This window comes from Uranotaenia lowii, chromosome 3, assembly GCF_029784155.1.
Source record: "Uranotaenia lowii strain MFRU-FL chromosome 3, ASM2978415v1, whole genome shotgun sequence".
NCBI classification, from domain to species: Eukaryota; Metazoa; Arthropoda; class Insecta; order Diptera; family Culicidae; genus Uranotaenia; species Uranotaenia lowii.
This window is the reverse complement of record NC_073693.1, coordinates 340,331,417-340,353,121: the sequence shown is the minus strand read 5'-3', so window position 1 is coordinate 340,353,121 and position 21,705 is coordinate 340,331,417. Positions and strand designations below refer to the sequence as shown.

The following is a 21,705-nucleotide window of genomic DNA, read 5'->3' as shown; positions in this document are numbered from 1 at the left end:
CTTCGTTTTTAACACTCATCCATCCATGGAATTTTACACGATATAGTCTCTGGAATGTCAATTTGACACTCCTGACTAAAACCAATATAAATCTCTTGTTCCTCATAAGACTTTTACAAAATTTTTAGTTTAGGGAACCTCGTGAAGTAACTTAAATATGTTTTTCAGACAATTCAGCTACAACATTTCAGTTTTCCGTTATTCAAAGTCTAAGTTTAAAAAATCCGAAAAACTTGCTTCGTAAAAGCTCAGCTGAATACTTAAAAAATTGCCTAGTTTTCAAGAAAGCTGTTGTTAGAGCTATACGTTGCGCAAAAGGTTAAATTTTGTTGATTATTTATAAAATCATGACCACAAAAAATGTAAAAACCTACTGTAAAAATGTGAATGTTTTTCAATCAAAGAATCGTCAAAACTGTTTAAGTCACACCAGATAAATTTAGAAAGATGGTTTGAAAAGTTGACGTAATTTGGAACATTTTTGCATTTTTTATTTTTTAAAGAACGAAACACAAATTTTTGACAAATTTTTAAAGGTACCGTAAACTGGAGTAACTTTGATCACTTATTTCATTCATTTTTGAATATTTTGGAAGGGATTGGTTTTTCGTAATACCCAAAAGTTTTAAAACACTTACTAAGGTGAGGATTCAAAACATCATCATTGACTGCAGTAAATTCAAACGACATTGGTGGTTATAATTAAATGTTTGTAACAAAACCAGATTTCGCATTTCGGGGTTAGTTTGATCGCTATTGTTTTTACGAACCTCAACATCTTCAAAATAACATTAATAACAGTCATATTTTTCAGGACTGTACTGATTTTATCAACGTTTTTTTTTTTTTCAAAAACATTTACAATCAAAAGATGGACAATGTTGCTGCAAACATCTAGGGGTAAAAATTATAAACATTTCTCAATTTTTTTGGCCTCAAAAACAAATGAAATTTTGCCTTCATGAAATTCCTTAGGTCCATGCACTGTTCCCATGTTCTTTTTTTCAAATTGAACCATTTGATAGGTTTTTAGCCATTTTTACTATACGCGCTTTCTCATGGAAAATTGCCGTTTTTTCCCAATATCCAAAAGCTATCACCAAATGATCATAAAAATAACACTTAAACTAAACATAAAAAAAGAAAAATGTTGAACCTTCACATTAAACAACCCATTTGCTGCTAAATGCTTCAATTTGATCAGGAGAGATGTTTGTTTGTGAGCCTTCGAAAAACAAGATATTTAAAGATTTTAAAACAACATTTTCAGTAATATCAAAAATCTTCTAATAAGAACCAAATTTAGCCTATTTGTAACTCAATTTATAGGCTTTAAAGCGCTGTAAACAGTTTTCAGACATTTAAACGTTTTGATTAGTTAATGGTGATTATCTGCAAAAATTTCATGTTGATCAAAGTTTCCCCAGTTTATGGTATCTGTTTTCAAACCTTTATTTTGCGCTTTAAAAAAAAATTCTGAAGTGCAACGTATGGCTTCTAACTTCAGCTTTCTTGGACATTAAGTGAAAATTTTTGAGCATTCCGTAGTTGATCTACAATCTTTTTCCGGGGCATGTTTTTTCGGATTTTTATTTGACTTTGAATAACGTAAAATTTAAGTGTTATTGGTGAATATTTTGTGTCCGAGAGACAAATTTAAATTACATTACTCGGTTTACAAAACCGTTAATTTTGTAAAACTCGGTTGAGAAACAAAAGAGATATAGCGGTTTTAAGCGAGAGGTGTTAAATTGGCTCTCAAAGTCTGATTAAGGAGTTTTTTTCCTGTGCTTTCAGGGTGCGTCCATAAAAAAAAACCACTCAAAATTAAAGAATTCAAGAATTTCTTGAGGAACCCGAAGATTTTTTTTGTTTGAATGCACCCAAATAAAGTTATAAGCCGTCAAACTTTCAATAATGTCATATTGAAACTCAAAATCGGATGAGCGTTAAAATAATTCTAAAAAAAACATGTTCGGATTCGAAAATATTGAACCAAATGAAACCTAACTTGGGTGTTTTTACCCGTGAAATTGAATGAAGGCTTTTTGAGCTTCCGCCCGTGTATCGGAAAATGGAAAAATGGTTGAGAACATATACAAATATGTCTGAAATGTTTGAAAATTAAGAGGAATTAAGGGTGAAAACTCCCAACACACCAGAAGCGAACCGTGGATGAAACAGCTTTCATTCGATTTCACGGAAAACACAGAAAGTAATTTAATTTTTTATATCAAAATTCAAATTCAAACATGTCTTTTTCGGTATTATTTTGAAATTTAAGGTGAATTTTATCCTCAATTAACCTAACATTTCGAAATAATACAGAAAAAGGCATGTTTGAATTTTTAAATTTTGATATAAAAATTTAACTTACCTGCAGTGATTTTTCCCGTGAAACCGAATGAAAGCTGTTTCATCCACGGTTCGCTTCTGGTGTATTGGGAGTTTTCACCCTCAATTCCTCTTAATTTTCAAATATTTCAGACATATTTGCATATGTTCTAAAAGACATATTTTAGTTTTTAATACATTGTGATCATTGTTTAGCATGATTTCTCATTTTCTTATCAAATAATAAATATATATTCAATTATTGCCTGGTAAAAATCTTCATTGATTGTTTTTGTTTATGAAATTGAAATTTTTGCCAACTTTTAAAATAATCCCTTTTCTTAGACTTATAAATTGTGCTATTAGAAGCAATATGTCTAAAATGTAATCAATGAATCTTTTATTTAACGAATTTTCATGATTTTTTTATAAGTTCACTGAATCTGTCTCCTTTAACTTTTAAAACCATATTATTGAATAGCTTCTAATCTACAGTTGCGTTCAAAAAAGAATGAAATCGCGTGAAGCTGTGCACCCACTTCCAACTTTGACAAGCTGCCATTTCTCTCTCGGTTGATATTTTTTCATGAAAATTTCACACAATCTAGATCAACTATCCAACTAACACTCCACAAAATTTGAAGTCTTTACAATGGCGGGAAACAAAGATACAGCTATTCCCGTAAAAAAGGGAAATTTGGAGTTGCTTCATTAAATTTGCTGTATCTTTGACAATATTCATTGAAAAATCTTGAAATTTGGTCCAAAGATGTAAAAATGTTTGATCTAATACCAGGCCAAGTTTCGTCAAAATCGATGAACGTGATCCTAAATGGTGCCGGGTTTAAAAAGGAGTTCATTATCGACCAGCAGATGATTTCATTCTTTTTTGGACGGATGTTTATATGGAAAACATCGTTATCCATGTATTCTTGGTATTTTCTTTCACAAAACCAAAATTTATCACAAAGAATGTAGTTAATATAACTTTATTCTAAAGGAACTTTATTCTTGCTTTGTTTAGAAACAGAAATTGTTCCAACAGAACTGGTATTGAAACACAAGAGCGAATAGAATATTCGCTTTAATTGTGGAACAAATTTGTTTATAGGTATTATTAGCAGGTCATTTCTGAAACTCTGTTCTTCTTATTTTGAACTCTTTTGAAACATTTTCTCTTTTGAAGCAAAGTACAAATTAAGTTTTAAGCAATTTACAACATTCTTTGTGATAAATTTTGGCTTTGTGAAAGAAAATACCAACAATTCATGGATTACGATGTTTTCCATATAAACATCCTTCCAAAAAAGAATGAAATCGTCTGCTAGGCGATAATGAACCTCCTTTTCAACCCGGCACCTTTTTTTATCACGTTCATCGATTTTGACGAAACTTGGCATGGTATTAGATCAAACGATTTTACATCTTTGGACCAAATTTCAAGATTTTTCAATGAATATTGTCAAAGATACAGCAAATTTGGTGAAGCAACTCCAAATTTCCCTTTTTTACGGGAATAGCTGTATCTTTGTTTCCCGTCATTGTAAACTTGACTTCAAATTTTGTGGAGTGTTAGTTGGATAGTTGATCTAGATTGTGTAAAATTTTCATGAAAAAATATCAACCGACAGAGAAATGGCAGCTTGTCAAAGTTGGAAGTGGGTGCGCAGTTTCACGCGATTTCATTCTTTTTTGAACGCAACTGTATATCCGGTAGAATTTATATTCGGTCTGTCGAATATTCGGCGCCGAAAACCGCCTAAAAACCGTTAGGCCGAATATTCGGCTCACCGAATAGTTAAGGTAAGTATTCGGCCGAATAGGCCGAATGTTTATTTTTAAAATAAATACAATAACTTAATTGTCAAATTTTTTCAATGATTTTGGATAATTTATCAAATATATAAAAGTAATATTGAAAAAGCTACACAATCATCAAATACTTATGGTTTCAGTAAAAGATCTAAGATATGTATCTTTCGCTGTAAATAAGGCTATGATCATTTAGTATCCGGGCAGTTACAAACGTGTGTATTTTAAAAACTATTCATTTGATCGAAAAACTTTCTATGGAGGAAATGAAGGTGTTAATATGACATTTAATGTAAAAATATAAAAAAAATATATTTATCAATGATTTCAAGAAATACTCTAACTTTTTCATAAAATCTCTTTTTTATCTTTGCACACTTTTTTCAGTCATGTATTGATTTATATTTTTAATCACAGAAGCAAAACCTTTGCAAAATCATGATATTTTACACAAACTCACCTGGAAAAAGCAATTGGAACCTGGTTTGAACCTTTTCATGAGTAGGCATCACGAAGAATTAGATTTCTTAAATCCGGTTTTAACATAAATTTTGTTGTCCATCAGAACACATCTGTTATATTGCGTAAAAACCGGATGCACAGATTGCGATCTTTGGAACTGATCATTATTAGTTATTTACTTGGTGTCTACTAGTCAGGCAACAATTTTTGCCTGTCGGAAATGGATTTTTTGCATTATTTAAGGGGTCTGCATTCAGTTATCCCCAATAACCGTAGACTTTTTAATATATTTAAGATCAAGGGTTGCACTCCGATGGTTGGTTTGAACTTCATGTGGATCCTAGAGTGGCTCCTTACATTTCTTAACCATTTGGTTCGAAAAAAAAATCAGAAAAAAACAACAGTTCATGAGCTTTCAAGTCAACAATGAAGAATTTTTGAGGCGCAAAATGCGTAAAAGGAGCAAATTTTTTGTCTTTTTACTTCGTAAATATCTCGAACACACGTTAACTTAAAAATCTATCAAAAATAGGCAAGATAGTCCTTTTCATAACCAACACAACGCTACTAAAGTTTTGCATATCCGAGCTCTATTAACGCAGCTATCACCGAAATAAAGTGCCCGGATACTAAACGATCATAGCCTTAGTATTATACTTTGATTATCGTTTATTTCAGATTTGCCCATAAATCCAATAAAGTATACGGGATAAGTCAAATCTGGCCGGGATCCCTAAATATGATTCAAAACTGCTTAGAATTAGGCCGGATTAATTCAAATAATTTGCTTATTCGATGAAAAATCTAACTTTTTTTTCAAAATTTTTAGATTTTGAAAAATTGAAAATGAACATCAATTTATGTTTAATCCTTAGATACGATTGCTGCTGCTGTGATTCAATGGAAATCGGTGATGAACGCCCTGGAAGTCATCTGATGTCCTTTCAATTATTGGTGACATTTTGAAAATCAGAGGGATCCCTACTTGAAAAAGAATTTGTAATAAATCATCTGGTTAAAAATAATCAACTAAAAACATGAGAGGCATTAAGATGAAAGAAATAGAAGGAACTAGAAATAAAAACTTGTGTATTTTTATTAAAAACTCGACAGAACATTCGTCCGAATATTCGGCCGAATATTCGTTTGGCCGAATAGTTGAAAAGGTTAATATTCGGTATTCGGTACATATCTAATATCCGAGATCATATATCTCTCTTATAGTTATAATTTTTCAATTAAACTTTGGTGGAAATAAAAAAATAATATCATGTTTCCCGTTCCAAATTCCCATTTTAATTTTTTTTTCAGAGGCGTCATTCATGGAACCACCTATACTGTAATCGAACCGCAGGCAAGTCGTTCGAAGTCACCTCTCATTGTTCTTAATCCAAACACTGGTCAAGAGTGTGCGGCTGTGGATGAACAAAGCGGGAAAGGTCGAATCTGAACCTGTTCAAGGCTCCAATCCTGCAACCATGAAGGCACCGATCTCCTGGAGTCCTCACAATTCCGGAGAATCTATTTCAATCATCACCGTCTGGCGTCCATCGTGGATCGTGTCATAACAATTCATTGGACCGAAGAAGGTTTCAAAAACTGCAGTCAACCTATATTGTGGAAATTGTCCGTAATTCATTGGACCAACCAAGATTAGCCGACTGGTCAAGAAGCCGGAGGAGACCAGAAGTGTTTCAAGCTCATTTTCTCTGGATTAATGATGGTGACTAATTGAGAGGGTTTCAGTTTAACAGTACCAAACCAGAAACAGGCAGCAGTAGGCAGTAAATGGCCATCATCCAGAACACGGTACGGCACGGAGTCGAATCGTTATGGTTCTCTCAAGTGCCATGTGTGCGCAACCGAGATGGATCAAGAACACCGGAGACAGACCCTAGGAAAGCGATTATCGTGTCCGAGCTAGCGCGAGGCCTCCTGAAGTGTTGCGGCATTTTCGCCATCGTCGTCATCATTGTGGGCAGGGAACGAAAAAAAAAACTTCACGGTGACTGACTGCACTTTACTGCCATCAATCCGGAGCAAATTGGTACCCCCCGGCTTGTCTAAAGCGGGCGGGATCGAGTTTTGGTTCACTCGCTTCTTGATGGCCAAGATCTTTGGGCAGTCCCTCAATCTTGAATCCAGTGAATAATCCAAACTACGATGTTGCCGCGCAGTTGATCAAGATTTGGTGCTACCAATATGTTACACCTGAAAGTGGTTCTAATGGAGTTATTCGACTTATTTATGCTAATAGCTTAATACACAAAATGGGGATAAATGGATTCTTAAAAAAATTTTAAGCGTCGATCAGAAAAATATGAGGAATAGCACAATTTAACTATTCACAGGTCTATTTTAAAGGGCTTTCAAAGAATAAAAATGACAGAAACCTTCGACTTGATTCATTTTTGATTTTCCACTATTATAAAAAAAATGGATCACCCCCTTCAGAATTGACATTCGAACGACAGTTGATTGGAGAGGTGCAATTTTTTTTAAAAGGCAAGCACTTGCGTGACAAATTGGTTCAGACGTCAATCAAAACAGGCGACGGCAGCAAGAACAGAAAAAATAAGAATTAAAGGTGTGCAGTATGGAATCATTCACTCCTCCTTCGTCCGTGGACAACTCTTGGTCGCGGCGAGCCAAAGTTGGCCATGAGAGAATCAAAACCTATCCATATCGACTTTCCCAGTTACTCGTTACCCCCTTTTCACAGATATGCAGACGTTCGACATCAGGCTGGAGAAAAATTAAAAACATACTTTTTTCTGGCAGTTCAATAAAATACAATAAAAATTGAATGCTAAATAGAGTTATCTTTTCTTAAATTGAAAACTGTTAGTGGAAATGACAGAATGGCATCAAGAATACTAGGCCAATGCTTTAATATTATGGATCACCTTGCTGCTACTTATTTTGTACACCCAAACAAGAGCAATCTCTTTTCGAATGCCGATTGGAGTCAATTTCATAACAAAACTTTACAGAAACGAGGATTGTGCCAGATGACATGACTGCCTTGCGACTACTGGATTGAATATTCGGGTTCTCGAGCAAAATGATGCATCACCACTACAAAGACTCAAAAGAAACATGATTTTTTCAGGGATATTCGTCCCATTGAATAATTTATCCCAGTATTGAGAAAATAAAAAAAAGACGAGAAAGTGAGCTTGAAAAGCAAAACAATTTTCTATATGCATCTTGCCAGTCGGACCGCTTTACCGGTGTGCTAGCTGGATCAGTTGGAAAACTTAGGGTTAATTTTCTCAGTCATTCTGCCCCGATCAATCAAGAATTTGAACCTCCTGGCCTATCAACACACGCATAGCGTTCGGACTTTTCATATTATTTGCAGCATCCTGTGTCAATTATTAAGCACGTCAAGGTTTTCATGATTGGAGTTGACTCGGATATGTGAGTGTAGTAGAGAGAGTGTACAGAAAACTTATAAACTTTTAATCAAACCGATGTTTTCACATAATATTAGCCTTCTCTCTGCCTCTGAAGTTCCGACGTAAATTGACACAATCGTATAGGGATCACTCAACTCTTGACTAATTCTGCTAACCATTCCGAACATTGAATTAGCCTTTGTTACAACTTTTTCTATGTGCTTCGAAAAGTTTAGCTCTGAGTCCAACTCAACGCCCAAATCTTTTATTGAAGCTTGCCGTGCAACAATCAAATCATTTTCCAGGTGGTATTCGTACATGATGTTGCTCATTTTCCGAGAAAAAGTAACCACATTGCATTTAGAGTCGTTGACTTTTAATCCAAATCTGCTGCAGCATTTCGTGAACCTGTATAGAGCATTTTGCAGAGTCGTGCAATCTTTTGGGTGACGAATTGGCAGAAACATCTTTAAATCACGATCGACGGCGACGAGCTGGAGATAGTCGAAGACTTTGTCTATCTCGGCTCACTGGTGACCGCAGACAATGACACCAGCCGTGAGATCCGGAGGCGAATTATCAGCGGAAGTCGTGCCTACTATGGACTCCACAAGCAACTGCGGTCGAGAAGACTTAGCCCTCGCACGAAGTGTAACCTGTATATGACGCTCATTAGACCGGTTGTTCTCTACGGGCACGAGACATGGATATTGCTCGAGGAGGACCTGCGTACACTCGGAGTATTCGAGCGAAGAGTGTTAAGAACCATCTTTGGCGGCGTACAGGAGAACGGAGTGTGGAGGCGAAGGATGAACCACGAGCTCGCGCGCCTCTACGGCGAACCCAGTATCCAGAAGGTGGTGAAGGCTGGCCGGATACGCTGGGCGGGACATGTTGCGAGAATGCCGGACGACTGTCCTGCGAAACAGGTGTTCGCTACGAATCCGGTAGGAACAAGACGAGCGGGGGCGCAACGAGCGAGGTGGTTAGACCAAGTGGAGCGTGATCTGGCGAACGTGGGGTGCCCGAGAAATTGGAGAACGGTTGCTATGAACCGAGTGAATTTTAGGAATTATGTTCGTCAAGTTATGTCGTAAGACGGAATACTATGTAAATAAAAAATAAATAAATAATCTTTAAATCATAGGCATACACAAGCACGAACACATCAGACAGCACTCCAGGAAACTCGTTCATAACAGTGGTGAAAAAAAGGGGTCCCAATTGACTCCCTTGTGGTACACCACTGTTTACCGAGTAAGCCCTGGATCTCAAGTTCTCCAGCTTAACGTATTGCGTTCTTTCGATTAAGTATGAGCGAATCCATTGTAGGCAAGTGCCGCTTATTCCATTTTTGCACAGCGCCGACAGAAGTGCGTCTATGTTGATCACATCGAAAGCTTTCGACACATCGGTGTATAGAGCATCGACTTGTATACCTTCCATCATCCATTGTGAGACTCTTGAGACAAACTCCGTTAAATTCGTGACGGTTGACCGCCTTTCAAGGAAGCCATGTTGAACATCTAAAATTTTTGTTTCTATCCATGGGTACATCTGGTCAGCTTTTTGGATAAGGTAACAAGAATAAGGGGCAAGCAACATCCGGTTTAGGATTTTGGTTGTTTGTTCCACCCTTTAAGATCCTTTCTATCATAACGGTCAATAATTTTTTTTTTTTCGGAATATACGGAAAGACCGAACTGTATTGTAATTTAATTAAAAAAAAGTGTTTAGAATACAAATTAATTCATTGAATATACTCATATCATTGCTTTATTTCCGAAAACTCAATTTAAATATAATAAAATAAACTAAACCCCAGTACGGTTTTAAATCTTTTGATCTTTCGTTTACGATTAGCTTGTGCACATACACACACTTTTTTGCCATCTGATTTTTTATCTCTAACACCTGGCATCTCTGGACCCCTTTTTCCGTAAACTCTACAGCCAGCTGTCAACTTTTTTCAATATGGCTGAATGGCGATTTGGCATATGAGATCACCATCCTAGACACATCATACACACCAAAAATTTTATAAAATTAAACGAGCCAGAAACGCTTCGAGACTTATTAATATTTTGATCTAATCGAGGAATGATTTAATTTTACATCATTTATAACCTAAGCTGAATACTCTCACACTCACTAAAGAAAATCTTAAGAGAGACAAATTTCAAAAGACATAATTTTATATTTCTTCGAATCTATATTTCAATGTATCGGTGATTCTTGTTGAGCCTTGATATAAATTTCCCCAATAATACGAAATTTAAATCTTTTGGAATGTAAAATCGAGTACGCGAGAACACAAAATAATGAACATCACAACCCAAGCCACTCCACACGCTCTTTTTTAAAAACTCAAAATTATGCATGACCGAGGTTCAGAATTAGTTCGATTCTATGAACTTGAAGTTAAGTATCCTTTTCCTCCTTGCGTTGGTTCAAAACGGAGTTCAAACTGCGAACTCAAAATTTATCCCTTGTTTTCCTTCGGCGAGGGAGCAAAGCTGAGTTCGCCCTTATGAACTAAATATTTAACTCTCTGTATTGGACTGAAAACACTTAGCGAATTAACTTCGAACCGGAACAGCATCCAACGAACACGTCGCAAAATTTTGTCGTTCCGAAACAATTACCGGAAGACTATGAAGGGACTTCATAATGGGATGTCCGCAGTTGTTAGCGTAAAATTCTGTGCGTCATTGTCATCATATGGTGAGCGGCTTGGAATGTCCGGAAACTTCCGGATGTTATTTACTTCCCGTGCGAAGTAAAAAAAGTAGAGTGTCAAAACATTCCACCGCTCTGTAATTGCAATGCAATGTGTCCGGGTACAATAAATTTTAACCATCCTTGAATTCCCTGAGAATAAACAACCCTCGAGGATAAATTTAAGTTCGGCTGCCGAACTTAGTATTGATTATGCCTATCAGAACTTAGTTATGCGATTGCCCAGTCGAACTGTTTTGAAACACAACTTAATTTTGAGTTAAAAAAGAGGAGCGTGCATGGAAACTAAAATGTAAACCATAGTACATGGAAAATAACAGGTAGGCCATTGCGCTTAACCTCACTTCAAAGCTCCGTGTATGTACACAGCATGCTTGCATACCAACAAAAATAGTTATGAAAATTTGGCAGTTTTATAAAGAATGGCAATCAAAATTATTTATTGCTCCGACGTTTGTTATTTGATTCTTTTGAAAGCGCATAAGATTAAAGACTGATTCTTTGGGTTCATCGGAAACTATTTCTTGAATTGATTTTTTTGATCCGGACCATTAATAATATGCATTGAAAACCAATTTTCATCATCGTTCCTCATTTTTGAAAGCAAGCAATTTAATAATTTCTTGTACTTATGTTTAAGATTTGATGAATGATATAAAAGACTTTATATTTTTGTGATGACAAGTCAATTTGAACGAATTTTTATTCAAATTGCACAAGAAAAAGATCACACAAGACATAAATATCAAAAAATTTTGATTTTGGATCGCCAAAAAAGCCCATTCCATATAACTTTTAGTTATGCCGAAAAGTCAAATATTGTTTGTTACATTAAAAGGCATCAGTACATATTTTTCTCTTAATTTTGACGATCATCAATTTGTAGATAAATGTGATTTTCTGAAAAATTTCATACATTTGCCAGTTTTTTCCATAACTATTTTCAGGGGCCTCTTACCAATACGTTTAAAGAGGGCGGAATAGCCTACCTTGTATATTTCAAAGTACTATGAATGTAAACAACCCTCAATGTGTCCGAATTGGCTCGGAAGGTTCGCGGAATGATTGCTGGATCATTTGAAAAGTTTTGTGAGTACTGTCGTAGCAATTTATCAACCTTTCGTTTTCCATTTTTCTAACATGTTTTTCTATTCCAAATCTAGATGCATCGATTAACTGTTAGCGACCAAAACGAAATCGGCCGGAGCGGCAGAAAGCATTCATGCATCAATCAATCCGGGAAACAATAATACATAAAGTAAGTAAACTATCATAATCGCCAAAAGTTATTTTATATTTATCTACAAAATATCCCTACAGCTGATTCAACTGTGGTTAGTGTATGATCCAAAAGTTCGGATGACATCGCTGTTACTGAGATGCCAGCAACCTTTCTTTGCGTTCCAACTTTTTTTTGCCAGGAAGATTGCGTTCCGACCAATTGCTGCTCAAACATCCTCCAGCTCCAGGCTCCTGTTTGATCAGTTTTTCCCGGGTTCTTCCTTGCAACAGCATCCGGCGGTCATCGACAAAAAGGTGTCGGTGTTGAATGCCCTTGGTAAAACTCCGGCTGGAAACAACGTCCACGCTCAGCGCTGTTACGACTCGTTGCATCGTTCAGCAGCCAGGAGCGCAGAGTTTGAGGAGGACAGGCTTCGCCACAGATTGCCTGTGAAAAACACACGGCGTGGCCGCTTACAATGCTCAGAAGTCCAAGAAATCGGCCCTCATCGCTAAGAGCACGGTCATCCATGACGTGAAATTCTTGATCGACGAGACGATGGCTATGGAAAAGCCGGTTCGAACCATCGAGAGGGACGGTTTGTTTTGGGGTTCCGCAAAGCTCGTCCCTGTGGGATACGGTATCAAGAAGTTGCAGATTTTTTGCATTGCGACAAAAAGGTGTCGGTGAATCTGCTGCAGGAGAATATACAAAAAATCTAGAATTCCTGTTGATACGGCTACCTTCAATCAGATTTCAACTAGCTGTTCGCGTCAAGGTAGTGAAGCCAATAAAGAGATTAAATCCGGTAAAGTACTTTCGGCTGGCTAACACGTCCATTGACTTGAAAAAGAGCATTTGTAGCGTGAGAAAAAATTGGAACATTTATTTAAATTAATTTCCGATACCGAAACTGATTCTTTTTTTCATTACAGGAAGAAATTAAACAGCTGAACAATATGAGGTACCCACCACTGCTTGCAGCAACCAAACTGGACCATCATTCGCATCATGTCATCGTCTTTGAACACCAGCATTCGTATGAGCTATTGTAGTAGGCATAACCCTCTGAGTAGCCACTCACGATTTGTTTAAAAGAATCGATAAAAAGGATCCGTTTTCAAAGGATGAAAATTTGGATATTGTTCAATTTAGCCATCTAAAAGAAGCCGTGTAACAGTGGCGTTGTCATGTGGTTTTATGGCCTGATGACATTGTAAAAGAAATTACATAGAGAATTCATTTCCAAGATTTAAGCAACCGTTTTCAAGTACGAACTTGATTTTAGATCGTGTATTTAGATAGACTAAGCTATCTTATGTGTTCGACGTAAAATTAGCAAATTTAAGCGCCTTTATGTATACTTTTATTTTTATGAAGAAAAGTTTCCTATTTACTTTTCTTCTTTCGAAAATTACCACACATTGTCTATCCAAAGGCGTTTTAAAAATTACAGGATAGATGTATACATGATGACTCTAGAGAATGTAAAAAGATTCAAAATCAGTTTGATTTGTTAGAATATTTTTGTAAAATAATGTACTGTATAACAATATGATACTTACACCATGAAAACGTAGGTGGCCATAGTAAATAAGGCTTCATCCAAGAAAAGCTTGAATAATTAAGAAAAAAAACAATTTCTTTAACTCCTTCGGAATGTAAACATAGAAGAAGATTTGGACTTAGTCCAATAAATCCTGTGTAAACCATAAGCAATGATTAAATGTAGAAAAAAAATCGTAACCCTATTTCATTTAATGAATTTTCATAAGCATGCATCCATCACAAATATGGAGTTCATCTTTGAATTTCCGTTTGTAAGGTGAATTTAAACTTTTTTTTTAGTATAGTTTGTGAAAAAATATCTTTGAATTGTTTCGTACAACCGAAGATGATTTTTAACGGGCTTTTCTGAAAAAAAAAGTTTGATTCACCTTAAAAATGAGAATTCAAGGAAGATGAACTCCATGTTTGTGATTGAGGCATGCTTACGAAAGTTAATTTAAAACGACATAATTTTACATCAGAAAGAATGCTCCGGTTTTGTGCATACAATATGACCCAAAATTACATCATTTCAAATTTAATTTTAGGTGTGTCAAATGTAATGCTTCAGTTTTGTGCATCTAATTTGACATAAATTTACATTCGTATGTATTTAAAAATAGGTCTTGAAGCGTTTCTGTCTTGGATATTTTACACGATTGCTATTTCTATGATGTAAATTTATGTCAAATGTGATGCTTCAGTTTTGTGCATCCAATTTGACATAAATTTACACCAAAAATTTAATAGTGTGTAGTCTACATCATCATCAACCGTTTGTTCTCAGTAATCATCAATTGCGAATTGCCGCAATATAGTTCTTGCGGCATATATATTGCGGCAGTTGCGAAATATAGTTCTGCTACATGCATCCGAAACCGTAAGTATCAACAAATTCAGATAATGATCCTTAATTTTATACTTATCCTGTTCCAGATTTAGATCCTGATAATTTCAACCAGATTTTTATCTTAGTTCTGATCCCGATCCTGATCCTGATTCAGATTCCAATCCAGAACTGGATGGCCTTATCCTGATCCAAATTTATCCTGATTTCGATCCATATCCAAATTATGATCCTGGTCAAGGTTTGGATACTGATTTTTATCCTTATTTAGATTTTTATCCTCATCCAAACTCTAATCCTAATACTGCTCCTGATCCAGATTCAGTTCCTGACAGAGCTGCAAATTAACAGTGTCAGACAGCCAATATCAGCCGACTTTGATACTGCTTAGCATGTCTATGTCATGCGATACTGATTTTTGGTCAGCGACATAAGCTTACAATGTCATGACCAAGTTGAATGAACGACATCATGCTTGCTGTGACTTTTTTCTTTTAACAGCCTAAAACTACGTTTTTTCAATTGTTGCGCAACTTCTAACGTAAAATCCATCCCAACTCAGTCAGAAAATGAAATAGAAGGTCAATAGTATGTGTGGGTCGAGTGGAGTGCAAAAATGTCATTCAAAATTGCTGACTGTCATGACATTGCTGACTGACATTGTAGCTTGGTCATTCAACTGGAAGATGACTTTGATATTCTTGACAACATCGACTAGGGTAAATGTACCCGACCTTGGCACCTAAGGCATGGTTTACCCATTTTTTCGACATTCCTACCTTCCTGTTGAGTGCACCATAGAACATCCTTTGAAGAATTTACTTGCTAACTTGCTTAGAGTTCAACAAAAATATGTTTTCTCTATGGAACTTTCATTAATGTGAGTAAAATGCATGCAAAGTACTCACTGCGGTGCTCCAATAACTTGGCCGCCGTACCAATTGTTTGCCGTTTCGATGATCCGATTCTTGACCACCAGCAAAGTGCAATAGATCTTTACAAACAATGCTCAATTGACAGTTAACAGAATCGTTGGCTATTCTGAATATAAGGCCACTGACAGAATGACGTCAGCTGAGCGTAAAGTTCTATGCGACGATGGAACACCGGGCGCCACTCATACAACAAAAAGGCTTTTGAAAACATTGATGAAATTTGGTTGAAAGGGAAGCACAAAATAAGCTTTCATTTCAAAAAGTCGGAAGTCCAGAAATTCCGCAATGCGATTGCGACACATAGGGTTATTTTCACTACCAAACAACTGTCTTCATATTGTGGAGTTTGGCTTCATAAAGTAAGAAATTGAAAAATTCCTTGAATAGTATTTAAAAATTTTGCCCTTTTCAATTTGTTAGCTGAGATTATGAGCTTCTAGCAAGAGCCATCTCAAATGCCCGGGGCGTTGCACAGTGGTTTGACACGCAAAATAGATGTTAGAATGTAAACCTTGCTAAAACAGTTTTTTTAATTCGACTCACATCAAATATTTTAAGGAATAATCGGAAAACAAACGATATTTTCCTGAACTTCCAACTTCTGTTTCCATGAAAAAAATTAGGACAAAAATCCAAAAAAATAAATCTGAGTAGGTATATGGTTCCCAAGCAATAGAAAACGATTCCAAAACTCAATCAATTATGTATTTTATATACTAAAGTCATAAATTGCCATCGATCTAACAATTTTTAGATCAGAAAAACATCTTAAGTCTTGTGAGATGCTTAATTTAACTTAGTTTTTTTCAATATTTCGAACCACTGTGTTCTGTAGGAGACCACGTGGCTTTTGCTCGGCAGACTGCAATGCAAATGGTGTTCGCACGCATACCAATGTACCTTCGATTCATGGTTCCCAAATAGCGATTTTTGCATTTAAAATGCTTGGATGACTTTTAGTTAGTCGAATCACTTATGTTCTCCAACTAATTTCGAAGCTTAAGTTGATAGAAACGATCTTATCATACAACCCAATTAGTATGAAAACATTTGTGTGTAGTTTTAAATGAATTTTTAGGAAAAACATCAGCCCAAAAATACCTCTTTAATGAACATGTATTTTTTCCAGCTTCCAACACTGGTGGTGTATTTCGATTGAAGTTGCATGCCAAGAAAATGAACAAAATTAGTTTTAAATTTTTATTCAAAACCTAAATAAATAATCATTCTTTTGTCTTTCTAGTATTTTTTGATTTTTTGCCAAGTTTAACTGTAAGCATGAGTATTTATAGCAAATTTTTCAAATGAATGTCCGCGTTTAAAAGCGCATGTGAATTTAACAGTTGCACTAGAAAGGTGAGTTCTTCTGATTTTAATACGGTGATTTCCAACATAATTTCCTCGGATGCAGATCGAAAAAAATTTACTTCTTTATTAAAGTACAAACAATCAAAAAATTCGGTATGCACAGATTTGAAACAAATTATTCTCTTCGCAATGAAAATATATTCAAAATTTTTTAAGCTCAATTTGGACCTGAAAAACATGAAAAGACATGTTGGCATGCCAAGAAAAGGACCATGCCAAAATAGGGCTCACTTACCCTACTAGACGTTGGTCAGATGGAACGATACTGACTGATATTTAGTAGCCTTGGTTCCTGATCTTGACTTGTCAATATTTTTTTTGAGGAAATCCGTGCCAGGAACACCCAAATATTCAGTATCACGAATATTGAAAGCCTTTAAAAAAAAGAGTTTGAAAATGTGTTCCGACAGTAGATTTTGATAGATACTTATCTGTTTTGAACAGGTTTGCAATTTGTTTTATAGTACTCCAGAAAACTCTAACATAGACCCTTAGTAAAATTTCTATGGAAAAAATTATAATGAGTTTGCTATACGTTTTGCAGCTTTCTTTGTAACAATTTTGTACTATGACGGTATCGATCAATTGAGTTAAAAATATCCATCAACAACACTCAAACCTTTGTCTGTGATTGAAATGGTTGATCCAGATTTTATCGCCGGTATCCATCGCCACTGTTGTTGTTTTCGTTGTTGTCTCGTGTCGCGTGTATTAAAATCCGATTTCAGCAGTCACTTCACCGGTACACTACGCTTGGCTGTGTCATAGACCCAAATAGCTTCGGGCGGGGGAAAATCGGACACCTTACTGAACCAACTGCCTGACTGCCGTTACTCGAAAATGGCAGTAAAGTGCCACTCGAGTTTGTCAATGTCGTGTCGGATTTTTTTGTTGTTGCCTTCCGTGAACTGTCACCCTGCGGAATGAATCGGGGTATCAGAAAGCAAAAAAAAATAGTCCTCGTGTGCGAGTTTGAAATAAGGAAAAAAATGTCGGCTAGGACGCACACAATGACTGCTGGCGACATCGTTGAGTCCTCACGCCATGGCATCCAGCAATATTAGTTGGAGAACTTTAAAAATGCCAACCCTGGGGCGAAGGCGGTGGTGATTTTTTTCCTTGGAACCGGCTCCAATTTATTCATTCTAGAATGTGTCCCGTTCCGTCGTCTGTCCTTTAGGCTTCAGTTCCAATCGATCGAGAGTGGCATTTGAATTATTTAAACGCCCCATCGCCTTCAAAGTAGTCTGGGGGACATTTCTTGAAGGAGGTTTCTCCCGGTTTATTAGCAGGTTGAGGCTTATTATCTGTGTCTAGCAAACTTCCCCAAGCAGGCCGTGCATTGCACAAATGGCTTCCCATTAAAAGTTTTTTTTTCAACAAACGGATAGGAAGCCTACTATAATTTTGAAATTATCCCGCGGTGCATCGAAACGTGACATGTTACTCGTGGATCCAACAAGGCCATATTGGAATAAAGTTGGGTGCCAGGATTGTTAATCAAATACTCAGCTGTAGTCTTGAGGAAGGCATGATTTCTGAAGGAAGAAACTGGCAACACTGAGGCCTCGAAACACACACCAGCCGCGATAATGGAAATGTTCTAGGAAATTCTGTTTTCTTGTCGCTGGATTTTGCCTCTTTATTGCGAGTTCTTCTGAACAGCGCAAGCCAGCAGAAATACTTATGATAGGGGAGGAGCGGGCTATATGCGCCTATTAAGCAGAACACTGATTTAATCAAATATCACGCCTAATATGTGAACAAAAACTATATACACGTGTGCAGGCATCTATTTTCTACAGAGATGTTAAAATCGCGAGTCTACATACTCGCACTTTGCCCTTCTTTGCAGAACGATTTTATTGCGTTAAACTCAATCTGCAATGATGCTATCTAAAGTTCAACTCGGAAAGCATCAGGAATTAAGCTTCGGGTAAACTCGGCAGGAGTAAACAGCAATCGGGGGAAACATCAGCGAAGCAAACGAACAGTTCTGCGAATTAAAGAAAAAATCGTTTTCGTTCGGCAGCCGAACACATCAATCGGACAACGCATGGGGGCGTGGCTAAAAGTGATAGATACAAGGGAACGGGAAACGAGCGAGAGAAGGGTGCGAGGAATGTTAACTCGGTCCGTCGGGCAACGATCGCTCGTGAGCATTCGTGTACGGTAAGCTTCGTTCTGTTGTTTCATTGGTGTGATTTTGTTCCTGCGAGGAGGGGAAAACATCAACTCGGAACTGTTCTCTTCGTTTTGTGTGCCATCACGTCATGATTGGAACGAAGATAAAATCAATCTGCACATAACAAGTTAAACTCGGAAAAAATCAGCCGAATGATTCTTTCCGAGGCGAGTTTAAACACCGCTGATTTTCTATACAATGCAGTAATTTTTATGTTGAAATTTTCTTCTGTTTCCAAGAAAACGATTTTATTGTAAGTGTTGTCTAAAATGCCGAACCTCAAACCGTGCGGGCTAAATGCGCCTATTTATGTTTTGAACAAAATTTCTGTTTTTTGGGCAGTATTTCCGTATAATTTCATTGAAACTGCTATAAAGCAATAATTTCCGTACGACAAAGCTGGAGTTTTATAAAAATCTATGTATATTATAATTTTGTGGAATAAAACAAAAGTTAGGGTTGCCATCCTATGGAGGCAGTTCATCCATGAGAAAAACTTTATCAAATCTGTTTTTAGATCTTCAATTCTCTCTTTAGATGTTATTCAGAGCTTAGATTTGAAGGTTCAATGTTAAAAATCATTTATTTATTCTATTTAACATGTTATTTTAGGATGGAGGCATTTTACAAACATGATGGGGGCAAACAAAAACACTCTATTATTCCATTATATAATCATTATTAAACCTCCACAAAAGCTTCTTTACGTAAAATTTTTAAAAGTCGAAATATTACATCAAAATGTATCAAAACCTTGTATGATTTTTTAATTTTTTTTGTGTTTATAAATTCATAAAACTCTTTCTTGCCTTATGTTCTAAGCGTATCACCCTTAAAATGCATTGGTCAGATAAGCTGTCTAGTCAGCCATTTCGCCAAACAGCCGTAGGGTCATTTAACCCGATAGGCCCATTTAGGAAACCTTTCCCCTACACCATTCAGTTGCCACCCAGTATAGCGCACAATTTTTCAGAAGGGTCTATTTTAACAAGCAGGCCAAACATTGTCCGGTGCGCGGGTGTTAAGGAGACTAAGAAGTAGAAGCATCAGCAGCAGCATAAAAAATGCAATTATGCTCCATTCCATCCCATTTCGTGTCCCAAGAGCAGCAGCAGATAACTAAGGCAACGGTGCGTATCAGTTGCTGCGCCAGTCTTTCTTCGTCGGTTGACTATGCCATGATGAGGCTTATGATGATGGGGCGACTAGACACTCGATGCGCAAATACCTAGAGCATAGGCAAAAACCACACAAACATTCCGAAAATGAAGGAAGGGTTGCTTGGATGGTCACTGAACGTTGTCATGCGCGAGTCCCTTTTGCGCCAACTACCTTCCACAACAACCAATTCTTAGGTTGGACCCTCGGAGTTTAAGTTTGCGCGATAATGATAATGATGTACCACATAATAATTAAAAGGATCAACCATCCCTGGCAAGACAGTGCCGAGACACGGTATCCGCCCTGTTCCTCTTTTTTCCTCTCAGTTTCCACGTTTTCTTCTTGTACTTTTTGTAATTCAACATGGACCAGCTAATGAACTCTATGGTCCAAAGATAATCCAAGCTTCGGAGAAGCTAGTGGTGAAAATGATATTCGTTCGAAATTTAAAACAAAAATTACAAAAAACGTTTTTTATTATTGTAATAAACTACCATAAAAAATCAAGGTGGCCATGAAAGATGAATGATTACCTTCAAACGATCTTAGATGACAAGCAACAATTGACAGAAATGCGGATTGACTCTCCTGTACATCAAACGTAAATCTCATTATTTATAATATGTTTTAAAGTACAAGAAACGTGCTAAGTAGTATAAATCTATACAAAGCATTCTGAAGTTTGATCAGCACGCCTCCAATTTTTTTTAATCAAGTAATAGGGATTGTTCTAGAAATAAATTGTACAAAACGTTTAATGGTTTAACTCTCTTCTTCCCCCCGCTGGTGATCACCAACTTCGCACAGCTTTTATTTGAAATGGACATGTTAGATCATCACTATTTTCACACCAAATGTGCATGAATAATCATAGAATAAGATATGAAAAAAAAAATTCACTAGCTTTTGCTCGGCAGGTCAAAAGTTGCGTTACAGCAAACAAATTATAATCACCATTGCGCAGTGGTTATCGTTATCGGAACGTTATCGTGACAAAATTAATTACGAACATACTTCAAGAGATGGAAAAATTATGTCTTCAGCAAAAATGCTCAGTAAACCATGCGCTTTATGAATCCAAAATCAAATATATGGACGTGTCATTTTTTTTTCGCTTTATGAATCCAAAATCAAATATTGGGACGTGTCATTTTTCCATGATTTACATATAAAGACTTTCTTCAGTGAACAAAGAGCGCCAAAATGTCTTCTATTTACTCTAGTTGAAGCCAACAGTTGATAAGGTAATTTCACCCAAAATACCATGAGTGATACGGTCAAAATTTTGTCATATCAACTTGACGTATTTCTTTCAATTTTGCATTAAACAACCGGAAAACCCCTCATTTTGAAAGTGTGTGTGTGTAGAATGTTGCTCCTATTTTGATTTTGGAATTTACTCTTCAGTTGTCAAAATGCCGTCCAAGGAAGAAGAGCAGCGTATCAAAATTTTGCTCGCGCATCGCGAAAATCCGAGCTCCTCGCACGCAAAGCTAGCAAAATCGTTAAAAGTTGCCAAATCAACCGTTACAAATGTAATTAAAGTGTTTGAGGAACGTATGTCGTCAGCCTGGAAGTCTGGATCGGGGGGAAATCGAAAACCGGAAGCCGCTGAGACGACAAAGAGAGTTGCCGGTAGTTTCAAGCGAAACCCTAACCTCTCTCTCCGAGATGCCGCAAATAAGCTGGGT

General features: G+C 36.5%; 1 pseudogene; it reads left to right on the top strand.

Annotated features, from left to right (window-relative positions):
• Window positions 1-12,692, top strand: part of LOC129753878 (uncharacterized) — a 56,998-nt pseudogene extending 44,306 nt beyond the window's left edge.
• The last annotated feature ends 9,013 nt before the right edge of the window (window positions 12,693-21,705 follow it).